The sequence below is a fragment of the Glycine soja genome, chromosome 7, assembly GCF_004193775.1.
Source record: "Glycine soja cultivar W05 chromosome 7, ASM419377v2, whole genome shotgun sequence".
NCBI classification, from domain to species: Eukaryota; Viridiplantae; Streptophyta; class Magnoliopsida; order Fabales; family Fabaceae; genus Glycine; species Glycine soja.
In genome coordinates this window covers 27,061,853-27,075,781 of record NC_041008.1, presented here as the reverse complement: position 1 = coordinate 27,075,781, position 13,929 = coordinate 27,061,853, and the positions used below count along the sequence as shown (strand labels likewise).

The 13,929-nt window shown below is 32.8% G+C and overlaps 1 long non-coding RNA gene and 1 pseudogene across 1 annotated transcript; both read left to right on the top strand.

The window, feature by feature from the left end:
* Positions 1–10,555, top strand: part of LOC114417812 — a 149,540-nt pseudogene extending 138,985 nt beyond the window's left edge.
* Positions 8,952–9,259, top strand: LOC114417813. The gene is made up of 3 exons (XR_003667931.1): positions 8,952–8,972; positions 9,077–9,145; positions 9,245–9,259. It is a non-coding gene; the product is annotated as an uncharacterized LOC114417813 (long non-coding RNA).
* Positions 10,556–13,929: the final 3,374 nt, after the last annotated feature.

Below are 13,929 nucleotides of genomic sequence, written 5' to 3'. Positions count from 1 at the left end.
ACACAGAGGGCGGGTAAGCAACAGATGATCCGTGCGCTACTCTTTTCGCACCTTCGGTCAAACGTGTCAAATAGATCTGCCAAGACAGCTACCACCGGACTTTCCTTGCTATGGTGGTAGGCAAGGAAAGCGTCGATTGCTGCTAGGTCTACCAAACCATCCACGTTTGGAAAGAGGACGACCCCAAAAATTAGCAAAGCTAACACATCCATAAACGGGACCCAGTCTCCTTGATTGGCCATACCCCTCGGCTTGTCTTCTAGGTACTTCTGTGGTAGGCCCGCTATGCCGTTCCGAGTCTGTTTTATGCGGTCCAAACCTCTTGCTGAATCTTTGACCACAGTTGCAATTCTGCTCAAAGAGGGGAGACACCCGGAGGAAAGATATGGTTTTCTTCCCCCGAGAGGACATCCTAGAATTTCCTCAAATTCTTCAATGGTTGGTACTAATTGGAAGTCTGCGAATGTGAAGCACCTCAAAGGCTGGTCGTAGTATTGGGTAAGTGATGCAATGGCTTCTATGGACACCTCTGCTATGGTCAACTCTAAGATCTTTCCGTAAGTCTTGCGGAAGGCTTGCATTTGGAAGGGTTCCATCAACCGCCCTAATTCCTTGATGCTGGTGGTATCTAGGCTTTTGACCTTGACTTGGTAGAACCTCTTGCCGGTTTGATTTGTTCCCATGCTTACTAAAGTGAGACAAAAGCTGGTGCAAATCAAAACTCCGATATCTCATGGGTGGGATGGATGAATGCATGATGGAATGCATATGACACAGATGCAATCTAGGAATGCGGGGGTCCGGGGAATTTGTCCCCTCCTTAGATACGATGTCTAGGGGTAGCGAAATGCCCCAACGCACGTTTTTAAGAAGGCGACACGGACCCTCCGTTGGTTTGTTTACAGTAGGGATCAAGACAGAACCCATATGCAATGCCTATGCAAAAGACACAATGCGGGAATGTGCACAGTATGACAATATTTACCAAACATAAGCAAAAGGGTATATGATACTCATGCATGGCAGTGTGAAAAATGGCACGCAGCGTGTTTGCTTCGTGCCCCTATTTAAGGGACCTATAAGGGAGAGAACTAACTAGGCTTTTAGCAATAATCCCCAAGGTAGTTATATCTCTCTTGATGGTTTCTAGAGGTATCATCCCCTTTGAAGAACATATTGTAGCAGTAGGGACTACTAGCAACAATAGGTTTTCAAAGAGAAAAGCTCTAGATGAGGGTTCACTGTAATCAAGCAAGTCGGAGACCTAGCATGATCACAGATTCACCTCCACTCCTTATGCTCCCATGAACCCGGGTATAGGGCCCTTTTTCACTCACAGTGTGTGCAAATAGTGTTGGTGTTTGTGTGCATCAAATGAATAAATATTTACTTCATGCATACATTTAAAACACACTAAAAGCAACAAATAGTTTATATACACAAGAACATAAGACAAATAAAGGGAAACCAACAAAGGAGAAAGTCATGATAAAACATTGCACAAGATTAAATGGCCTAACTCTCTAAAAAACGGTCCCCAGTGGAGTCGCCAACTGTCGCAACCTACCCTTCGGCGGGAGGGCGACGCGAGACTCGCGGGATGCGTGTTCCACGAAAGGAATACGCGCGGAGTCGCCACCAACGTTTATTTGAGGAAAACGTCGGAAAAACCGGAAAAGACGCGATCTACGAACTTTTTAGTGAAAGGTTCGGGAGTTGTATTTACGCACGGGGAAGGTATTAGCACCCCACACGTCCGTCCCAAGGGACGGCAGCCTTTAATCGAATGTGCAAACATGACTTTGATTTTTATGTTCCCTTTTATGTTCTTATATCCTTTATACCCTTTTTATATTTTCTCTTTTTGTGGTCGACAAGGGTGTTTCCCTTTGCTCCTACGTATTCCTCAATTTGGGATGAGAAAATCAGACCTACGTAGTTCTTTTGGAACAAAGTGTTTGGTTAAGTTGTTTTTGTCTTTTTTGCAAAATATGTTTTTATTGAACAAAAGGTCATTTAAGGTGTTGAACCATTAAACGGTCTTTTGATTTTGAAAGGGGAGAAACGTTAAGGCGTTGGACCATTAACGATCTCTTGTTTTTGAAAGGAGAGAAACGTTAAGGCATTGGACCATTAACGATCTCTTGGGGTGGTCGACAAAAGCGGGGCTTTTGCTCCTACGTATCCTCAATGAGGAACTCAGACCTACGTAGTTCTTGCTTAACTTGTGATTCTTTTTTTACTTAAGTGGTGATCATTTTAAGGCATTGGACCTAAAAAATGATCCATTTTACTTAGTGAGAAATTGAAATGACAAACTTCAAAAGCCTATTTTTGTGGACGAGCTTGACTAGGCGAGTTGATTTTAGCCTTAGTTTCACTTTAGTTATTAATCAATTCGATTAAGAATGAGAAATCCCAAAGAGAAAACGTCCGATTGATTTTCCGCTTCATTTTACTAAAAGATGTTTTTATGATTATTATATTATTATTTTACCTCTTTTTTTTATTTCCAACGTGGTTACGGCACGACCGAACGGTCGGAATTCATTTTAACCGAAGTTAATGGATAATACAATTCAAACGTTCGGTGGAAATTTATTTTATTTTTAAGTTAAGCGAGAAATGACTTAAGTAAAATGGCTTAAGCACGTCAACAGGGGGTATAAAAAAGTAAACAAAACGAGAATAAAAATGCACGAAACACAATGTGGACCACTACGGGTACATAGAATGAATCAAAAAGCTTGGTTCGAGGTACTTACCCGTTGAAGATCGAAGAACGATGAAGAACGAATGAAGAACGTCGAAGAACGGTTGAAACCTTTGCGAGATTCCTCACGGAAAACGTTACGGAAACGTTTCGGAAGCGCCTCGGCTTAGATTTTCTTCACGGAAACAATTTTTCCAAGCAAATTCGAAAGAGAGAGAAGTGCCTAAGGGGCTGAACCCCTTCCTTCTTCACTTCCTCCCCTATTTATAGCAAAATAGGGGAGGTGGTTGCCGCCCAGCTCGCCCAGGCGAGCTCAGCTCGCCCAGGCGAGCAGGGTTGCTTCCTCCAGAAGCAACCGCCTTCTGGAGGAATATTCTGGAGGGCCCAAGTGGGCCTGGGTGCTATTTGCACCCCCATTTTTACTAAGTACACCCCCTCTGCTGTTTTTTGGTGATTCTTTTTTCGTAAAGTTACGGAAACTTACGAATTTCGTAACGATACTTGTTTTCTTTCCGTAATGTTACGGAACCTTGCGGATTACATAATCATCCCCTTTTTAACTTACGGAATGTTACGGAACCTCACTTAATTATGCAACGATGCTTCCATTTGATTTCCGATGTGTCACGGAAACTTACGGATTGTGCATCAATATTTTTTTGGTTTTTCGGCATGTCCTGGAATTTCACAAATTGCCTAATGATGGGTGCCACGCACCTCACGAGGACCAAAGAATGGCCGCACGTCATCGAGCAAAGGTCCCCGGACGAAATTAGGGTATGACAGGTCTTTTGTATTTTTTATTTTTTTGTGGTCGACAAGAGTGTTTCCCTCGCTCCTACGTATCCTCTCAATTGCGATGAGGAAATCAGACCTACGTAGTTCTTTCAAAAGCGGTAAAGTTATTTGTTGATTTTATGCTTTTGAACGGTCCATGTTAACCGATAAAAGCAAAGAGGACCGTGTAAGGTGTTGGACCTTAAAATGGTTTTAAGTGACTTTTGCGGACAAAACTTGATTTGTGAGTTGATTTTAGCCTTAGTTTCACTTTGGTTATTAGTCAATTCATTCAAGGAAACTTCCAAAGAAAAACGTTCAATTAACTTTTTATTATTATTTTATTCAAAGATATTTTGATTATTTTATTATTATTTTTTCAAGATATTTTGATTATTTTATTATTATTATTTCAAGATATTTTGTTTATTTTATTATTATTTTGTCTTTTTTTTATTTAACCGAGGTTACAACGTGAACGATCGATTGAATTGTAATTTAATAGTGATTAAACGAGATTACAACACAAATGATTGGTTGAAATTCATTTTATCATTTATTAGGCAAGATAACGACTTAAACGATGGTTAAAGCTCGTTAAAAACGGAAGAAAAGAAAATCAAAAGAACGAAATGAAGATGAAAGCCAACAAAACAAGAAATGAATTGAAAGTCTCGGATTCGAAAACTTACCGATTGAAGAACGAAGAACGCATGAAGAACGGACGAAGAACGACAAAGAACGGAGGAAAATCTTCATGAAATTGCTCACCAAAATGCCTCGGAAGCGTTACAAAAGCACCTCGGCTTGGATTTTCTTCACGGAAACACCTTTTTTTCACCCAAAATAGCTGAAATGCATAGCATAGGGTCAGGAACCCTTTGGAACAGCCCCCCTCGACCTATTTATAGAAAAAGGGGTGTAGTTTGCCGCCCAGGCGAGCTAGCTTGCTTCCTCCTTAAGCAACCCAGCTTCCAAAATGGTCCTAGATTCAAAAATTGCTATTTACACCCTTATCTTGATAAGTTCACCCCCTTTTTTGTGTGTTTTGGTTGTTTTCCTTCCAAAACCTCACGAAACTTTACGGATTCCACAACGATGGATGTTAAGCCTTCCGAAGCGATCAAGAATGGTCCCTAGATGAAATTAGGGTGTAACAGTCTATTTACACACCCCCACTTTGCTAAATACACTCCCGTTTTCGTGTTTTTGGCTGGTTTCTCTCCAAAACATCCCAGAACTTTACGGATTCCACAAGGATGGGTGTTAAACATTTTGAAGTGGTCAAAAGAAGATCGCATGCCGACAAACAATGGTCCCCAAACGAAATTAGGGTATGACAACCTCATCTAGTTGGAAAATGCTCTAGTTGTTTGGGGTGTCTTCCTTGAATTGTTTTCTTAAACGAGACTCTTACTCCTCTAGGGTTGCTGCTCACTGGATCCCAAATTCAGGGGATAAGACTATACTTCAGTATGAAGAAATTGGATTTTGTTACCCTTGTTGATGGTAATACATAGAATATTGTTTTATTCAATCTTGTATTTATGTGATGATACTAGTAATTAGTGTATGTATGTTTTAATGTTTACTTTGTTGAACCTCTTCTCATGAATTCTATTTTGTATAATATATAATTGATTGTGCTTTTACCGTGGCATTCAACCCCATGTTTGATCCACTACTTGAAGCCTCTTGTGAAGCAACCAATACGAGTGTTAAGGTACATTCTGGAAAAAATGCTTAACCCTATGTGAAATGAGGGGTCTACATCATGTAGCATCGTAGCCGGCATTTCTTAGACAATTAATAATGCCAAATTGCTCGGTCCTAAGATTACCTGTTTATAGAACACTACCCATCTTAGATTACTTGTTCAAAGAACACTACCCATCTATCCTTTCATATTAATAGGTGTAGTTTCATTTGTCTAAATAATTAAATTAATAGTGTTCATGTTTGGGTGACATGTGACTCAAACTTGTTTGTGGCCTTTTTAACTATTTTTTCTAGTATTCTACTATTTTTATTCATTTCTTAATTATACATCATATTTTTTATTCTATTTTTATTTTAAATCCTGTTATATTTTTTACCATCGTCTACTTGACATGTTTTATCCTTTCATTGCATTCTATCCATGTATAATGCAATAACAAGTACAAAGACTCTACAAGATTTTTATTGATAGAGGTGTGTTCTTTCTTAGCATAACATACATGGAAATTTGAGAAAAGTAGAGTATAATTCATAATCTAATGGATTACAAGCAATGTATATGAAACTATTATTATTAGTAATTTTATCCTGATATTATTATTATTAGTTCTATCATTATTATTATTTCATAATATATAAAATTGAAATAACATGTGACTAGGAATAGAAATCTGAGATTGATTGCAAGTAATGTATATGAAATTATTAATTTAAAAAAAACACATTCTAAGACGATTCTCTGAAAAACTATCTTAGAATATCTACATTCTAAGACAATATTTTGTGAAAACCGCCTTAGAATCCTCAAAATATTTTTAACTTTTTTTAAAAAAAAACATCCATTCTAAGACGGTTTCTGAAAACCATCTTGGAATGTTTATATTCTAAGACGATTTTCTCAAAAAATCGTCTTAAAATTCTCAATATATTTTAATTTTAAAAAAAATATATTCTAAGATGGTTTTCTGAAAAACCGTCTTAAAAAGTTTATCCTTTTAAGATGATTTTTACTTAAGAATCGTCTTAGAAATGTCTCTTTCTAAGACGGTTTTAAGCTAAAAATTGTCTTAAAAGGTACCATTTTTTAAGACGATTTTTATGGAACCGTCGTAGAAAGTCATGTTTGGCTACGACGATGGTTAATAACCGATGTCATAGGCAACTTTTAACCAACGTAGAATGACTTTATTCTCACAATGACTGATACATTTATCTGGCTGCTACAATATGCCATTGATAACTCTATCTATTACTAGTTGGCAATTATAATGTAGATTGTAGAATGTTCCTTGGTCAATCTATTATAATGATGATAGAAGTGTTTGCTATTGACATAAATGCACCTGATTTGTGTATGTGTTAGTAAGACTAGGAAACTTGCGTGCAATTTCTTTAATTTTGATATTATTGAAAAAATGGATTGTCACAATGGAAAGAGTGGCAATTGAGCCAAATCTTTTCTTGATGTATATATTTATGCTAATGAGTGTGGATCTCAATAGGAAGAAGATGATTATATTACTATGCTTATTAATGTTTTGTAGAATATCAATAGGCACTTTGTTTTTTATTTGAAGTTGCTTCTCTTACAAGGTCTGATTTATTGTGCAAGTATGCATCTCATTCTTTATAGTCACTACTGCAAAAGTGTAAATTTACGACACTAAAACAAGGACAGTTTTAAAAAACCGCCTTGGTAAAATATGCAACAACCTTTCAACGCCGGTTTTGTAAAAACTTCCTTGAAAACAACCTTTCAAATATGGTTTTTAAGAACCGTCTTTGTCTTTAGATATTTTCCCATTTTATATTAAGCTGAAAATGTGAAACCTTTGCCTTCTCTCCTCAATCCTTGCACAGTCCATCTCCTCCTCCAACCGCCTCATCCTCCTTACCGCCACCACCCACAACCTCTCCCCGGTCCTCACCAAAACCTAGTCCTTCAGCCCCACCCTCTCCACCCCGCGTCGCTGGTGCGCCCTCGGCTCCCTGGGAGGAGATGCCAGAGGGGATGTTGTACAGTTGGAGAGGACCCATTGCGGCCATGGAATAGGAAGTCATGTACATTGTGGACGAAGCCAAAGGTGTTCTCAGAAGATATGTGGAGGAACAGGATGCGTGGGAAGAAATTCTTGAGAATCATAGACTCAAAGGAGTTGAACAAATCTTCGCTCAGAGAGGAAAATTGTGTGTCATTTTGCCTTCTTCCGGGATCTCTGTCGTCGATGTGGCTGCAGTGCATCTTAAACATCTTTGCTCTTTTTTGAATATCATTTAGATGAGGAGATATGAAAATAAATCTTTGCAGGTTTGCATGGTTTACTCCCTTCTACCCGTTCGATGAAATGTCCATGTGTTTCACTTTTATCTCGTTGTTATGTTTTTACTACAACAACAACCACAATTCATGTGACAGGATTTAAGAAATTCCATGGAGTTTTAGAGAATCCAACAGAGACAATTGCCAATAATTTGACAGAGTACATGAATAAGAAGGGTTTGCCAAAGAGATTAGTTATTGGGAGCTCTAGCATTCTTGAGACTGCTGGTTAAGGAGCACTTGTGCCACTATACCAGAGATTACAATCCGGCGTTATTGCCAAGGACTCTGAATCTTCAAATTCCAATGAAATTATTTGGGTGAGTTGCCCCTGTACTTGATATATGGCTTCACTGTTTGCACTCAATGCTCATAGCTTTGTGTATTCATTCTTCAATGCTGGTCATTCATGTAATTAAATCCTAATTTGTTCCTGTCAATTAATTTCCCACTGGACCTAGATATGTTATGTTATTCAAGCTGAATTATCTTTTGCAAAAAAGAAATAAAAATTCAAAAAGGAGAATAACATTATTATCCAACATGGTAGAAGGAAACTATTTCTTTGTGATTAAAACTCAATGGACTTTAAACTAAAGTTTCTTAAAATAAATAGCACAAAGCTAGAAGGAAACTTATATTTGACTTCCATTTTTAGTACTGTTACACATTAATTCTCTTGGTACTTTGTCCAATCTAGCATTTGTGTTACTTTGTGTGTTTTTATGTTATGCCTATTTAAGCAAAAGGTCTGAATTTTCTAAAAGCAGTTTTTGATGTATTTTTTATATGCTTGCTAGTTACTACTTTGTGTAGATGTTAACACTTGAACGATGGTGATAAGTGGATGTTTGCTGGTCATGAGGTGCGTGTAATGGACACTATTTGCATTAGTAATTCTTCTTAATTAATATTGTAAAGTATTAAAATAATCTGGTTTCTTTTATGTGGCTCATTTTTCTAGTGTTCTTTTCTAGTGCCTTGATAAAATATGGTACGATTATTTGACTTATTTCTGGAACGCCTTATCTAAAATCAGGTTAGGACTTAGGAAAGTATTTTCCATAACTGATATATATATATATATATATATATATATATATATATATATATATATATATATATATATATATATATTGTTTTTGAGTTGCAGATATAGAATTTCCTTTGACAATTGCCCCCCAAGTTAGCAATCTATATGTATGAAAAATTGAATCAAATTATATGTTACTATGGCATTTATCAACATATATTAGAAATCGATACCGGAATAGATATTTGGTTTGGTTATTATTACACTAATGTTTTTATTTTTAACTTGCATACCTTTTGCCAAATAATGTTTGGCTTTAGTTCTGGTTGCATCTTCAATTATTGACAATTTTGTCCATGTTGTAGATGCTATCTTCTCTTAAAAGATCATGTTGCAGGGAGTTGTGGGAGGTGATTTTTGCCCAATTTTATTATTGCTTTTAATATTACTTAAAATATTAGATTTAGAACAAGGCATTGAAATTAAAAGTTTTTTGTTTTCAATCTTACTGCAGGCTGAGACACTTGCTGATCATATAAAATTCGACCATGGGTACAATGCAAAGAGCCCTGCCATTGTTAATGTATGTGTTTTTCCTTCTAATTATAAGTAATATTGTGTATAATAGAAAATTAGAGCTAGTTATAATTTATGATGCTTGTCTTGTTGGATGCTATTTTAGTTACTTGAAATTATTTTTATACGCTAAGAATAACTTGAATTTATTATTTTACTGGTTATTTTTAGGATTAATTGTATTTCTTACTATTAAGTTTTTAATTTTTGATGAAATTTACTCCAACAATTTATTTTTTTATTATTATTATTATTATTATTATTATTATTATTATTATTATTATTATTATTATTATTATTATTATTATTATTATTATTATTATTATTATTATTATTATTATTATTATTATTATTATTATTATTATTATTATTATTATTATTATTATTATTATTATTATTATTATTATTATTATATTATTATTATTATTATTATTATTATTATTATTATTATTATTATTATTATTATTATTATTATTATTATTATTATTATTATTATTATTATTATTATTATTATTATTATTATTATTATTATTAAATAGTTATTTTCAATTGAAAAAGGTGAAGATATTTTGAATATATGCATGCCTGCAAATTGAAGCTACTATATAAATCCAATAAACTAAGACAATTTATTAGGATGCTTAATTAAATTATAAAATATATTAACGTTAATACTTAATTAATCATTATTTGATCAATATTTGACTATTAGGATATTTCTTATTATTTAATATATTTTAAAAATAATTCGGCGTTGGAGTTGGAACGTAAGAACATTTTTCCTATTTTACATTATGCTAATTTTCAATGTTTCTTTATTTTTTATTTTTACCTTGTCTAGGCATTGTGATGTTTTTTTTTTTGGCTTTATACGGTACATTAATTAAATTAGTCTATTGAATATTTGAATATTTGGAATTGAATTTTACACAAAAAAAAATGAAATTTTATTTTATTTTAATTTTATTTTTTGAAAAAAAAAACATTTTAAGATGATTCTATGAAAAACTATCTTAGAATTCTTAATTTTTTAATATTTTTTACAAAAAGACATTCTAAGTTTTGGGGGAAAAATCATCTTAAGATCTTAGAGTCATCAATTTTTTAAATATTTTCTTTTAAAAAATACATTTTAAGATGATTTTTTAAAAAATTGTTTTAGTCTACTTTCTAAAACAGTTTGAAAAAACTGTCTTAGTATTTTCAATTTTAATTATTTAAAAAAAAAAGACATTTTAAGACCTTCTAAGACGATTAAAAACTGTCATAAAAACCTTCTCAAAACCATCTTAAAAAATACTTTGTTTAGTAGTGTGAAAAGCTCAAGGAGAATATCACTGTCGCATCTCCTGATCCTCGTTTGTACTTTGCTACTAAGGACACTAATGACATTGATGATCATCTTGTCAAGGCATAACAAGAAAAAGAAGAGTGTGTGTGATTGGTGATGAAGTGGGTTTGGATAGAGTACTAATGCTTATTATCGAATGTATCATTTAGTAAACTTTGCTGAGCAGGATCTGTAAATGGTGATATATATGCTTCTTAGTGTTCCATGTTTGCTTGTCATAGAATGGATGTTAATTTGTTAGGTTATATATATATATATATATATATATATATATATATATATATATATATCAACTGAATGCTTGTATATATTGCTCATTTGTGGTAGTTTTCATTTTGATGGGTGTGCTTGTAAAATGTATGCATATAAGAGAATGAATATATTTAGTAAGGATACTGGAAATTGTCTTTATATTTTAATTTTAGTAGTCTTGAGACGAGCTTTTTTCGTTAATTTGAACATAAAATTTTAGTAGCTATACGAACCTGGTTGGATAAACTTCTTTATAAATATTATTAATAGGAAAAGAAAATTTGAAGGAAAAATAAAACTCAAGCTTCGTTATAGGTTAAAATTTTTCATGCATAAGTTAAAAATAATCTTTTAGAGAATTTTATTTGAGAGAACATGTATAAATTTGTTTATACATAAGTAGGGATGGATCCAAGGGGGACAAGGAGCCTTGCTCCCTTCTTTAGGATCTTTTATGTATATATTAAAAAAACTTAAAATTAAAAAATGTTAATAAAGGAAAATGTATAAAAATAAATTTTTGAGTTGATATTTGGTTAATGTTTTTTAGTAATAGATTATATCTCTAATTTTATACATAAAATTATTAATAAATAATTTTTTAAATCTTTTATTTATTAAATCATTATTTATCAAAAGTTAGATATTTAAATAATTGTATATAAAAAAAATTGGCCTCCATTGGATTCGTCCCTGTACATAAGTTAATTTTAGTTTAAGAAGAAATATTTTTTTTTATTTTCTTTTCTTTTGTTACAAATGTTAATGGAGAAATTTATAAAATATATAAAATCTTACTTACTACACAATATGTCTTACCCGAGATGGAATATAAAGAGTGAAACATTTTTAATTATTGAAACATGCACTAATATTCTTTGTTTATTTGTAACAGTCGAAACACTTGAAAAAAATAGCTGTATAAAAATTCAGAAGAGTTTTGGAAACAAAAAACTGTAAAGCTAGATAGGAAAAAAGTGATTGTATAAATATTTTCTTTTGTGAAAATTCAGTTGCTTCATTGTTTAGGACTCTACATATATGATTCATGAGGTTTAAGATGAACATGCACAAATATTTGTGCATTTATTGTCTCTATTTCTTATTTATATTTTGTCTCAAATATTTACTCAAAGGGGTTAACTTGATCATTTCAAGATATATTTGTTTTAAACGTAGTTTACATTCCTTTTTCAAAACCATTATAAAAGAATACGTTCGAGTCAATCTCACAGGATTTAAGATGCTTGATTTTTTTTTTCAACCTTCTCTTTATTTATTTGTGTGTGTGTGTGAATTTTTTCTGACTTTTCGCCCTCGAATGTTTCCATTTATCAACTTGCAATATGTATGTTCATGTGATATTAGTGCGTAATAATTATTTTGTAATATTCGTCATCGTGATAATTTTCATTAATTTAAAATTCATTATTAAAAGGTTTATGAATTGAAATCAAGGTTAAAAAGTTTCATGATCCGGATACACAATTTAAATTATAGCCAAAAATAATTTTTCTCACATAATTCTTGGATAGCTTTTTCAAAATCAGTCTAACTTCTATTCATTGTAAGTGTAATTTTTTTTTTATATTATCAATATGAATTAGATATTATCATTGGTATAACTATTAAGTTAACTATTTAAAAGTTAACAGTTTTATGTAAGAAAATTTGTGAATGAATAATGTCGTTGTATGTATGCTATTTAGACTTTTAAAATTTATCACTTATAATAAGACAACTAAATGCCGACAAAAAAATAAATCTATTCATTGTATGTGGTTTTATATGTATTTGACAAGGAATCAACAATTAGTTCTACCATGCTCCCTCCTTAGTTTGGACACATTCTTCTTGTATGGACAATTACTTCCTGCACCTCCCGTGTTCCTGTACTTTTTAAGCTTTCCGAACACTTAATCCAAAATATAAAATTATATTCTGGAATAGGTGCAGGAAGCAATTAGGAAGCTGCAGAAAATAATTGTCATGTTTAGTTTAATATTAATGGGTTACTTGTGCTATGAAAACCATTTCTTTTTTTTTCTGTCACCAATTAATGGATCCATGTTGACTTAAAAGAAAACAAAACAATTATTCGAGAATAACGATTCTGGAAGAGTATCCTAGTCTAAAATAACTCTTTTAGAATATGATTTTTCATACTGTAGAATAGGTTTTTCATATTTTAGATTTTTTTTTTTATTCCAAAATAGAATAAGTTATTATGGAATACCTATTCAAGAATTGCAAAATAGCATAATAATGTTTTAACACCCCACTCCTAAATCTCGACATAACCGAAGCAAGTGACAAAGATTATTTTCAATCTTCACTTTGATTTCACTGATGTGATTCTAGAGAGAAGTAGAAGCAAGGGATTTAGAGAGGGTGGGAGGTGTGCCACGACACGATGATAGAGAGGTGTCACGCTGATGGCGTAGAGGGTGATGGGGTGGGGTTGTGAGTGTGACTTTGGTGGTGCAAGGGTTGGGCACAAGCACGCAAGGACCTACGGGGTAGGGGCGTTTAGAACTAAACCACAAACCTAGTGTAAAGCTGAAAACCAACCCAAAAAACCAAAGACCATAGAAAAATTGATGGTCATTGGTTTGATTTAGTTTTTTATTTTCCAAACCACTTGATTAGGTTTGATTCATGGTATGACATAAGAAAAGCGAATCAAACCAAATCACTAATTCACTTGATATGATATGATGTATAATTTCTAAATTATGTTTATTTTTTAAAATGTAAGTAATTGTATTTTATTGCAATTGATGATGATTTATTTTATGCAAGATGCAACTCTTGACAATTAATGATTTTGTGTTATATCTTGTTGTTGGAGATCTAGTATTGTGTTGTTGGAGATTTATTTTTCAAGTTTCTATGAATTTAGACTATTGCTGCAATTAGTGTTTTGTTGTTGGATACCTACTTTCCAAGTTCCATGGTTGAAAGCAAGTATTATGTAACTTGTTTTATTGTTTTTCTTTTAAGTTCAATCGTTGGAACTTGAAAGCAAATATTATGTATTGTTTTTACTTTTAAGTTGAATAATTATTATTTAAATTGAATAAATACTTTTAAGTTGAATGGTTCTTATTCGAGTATTATTCAACTTGGAAAAAATTACGGTTTTACTTTAAGTTCAACTGTTGAAACTTTTGTTGTTCATTATACCA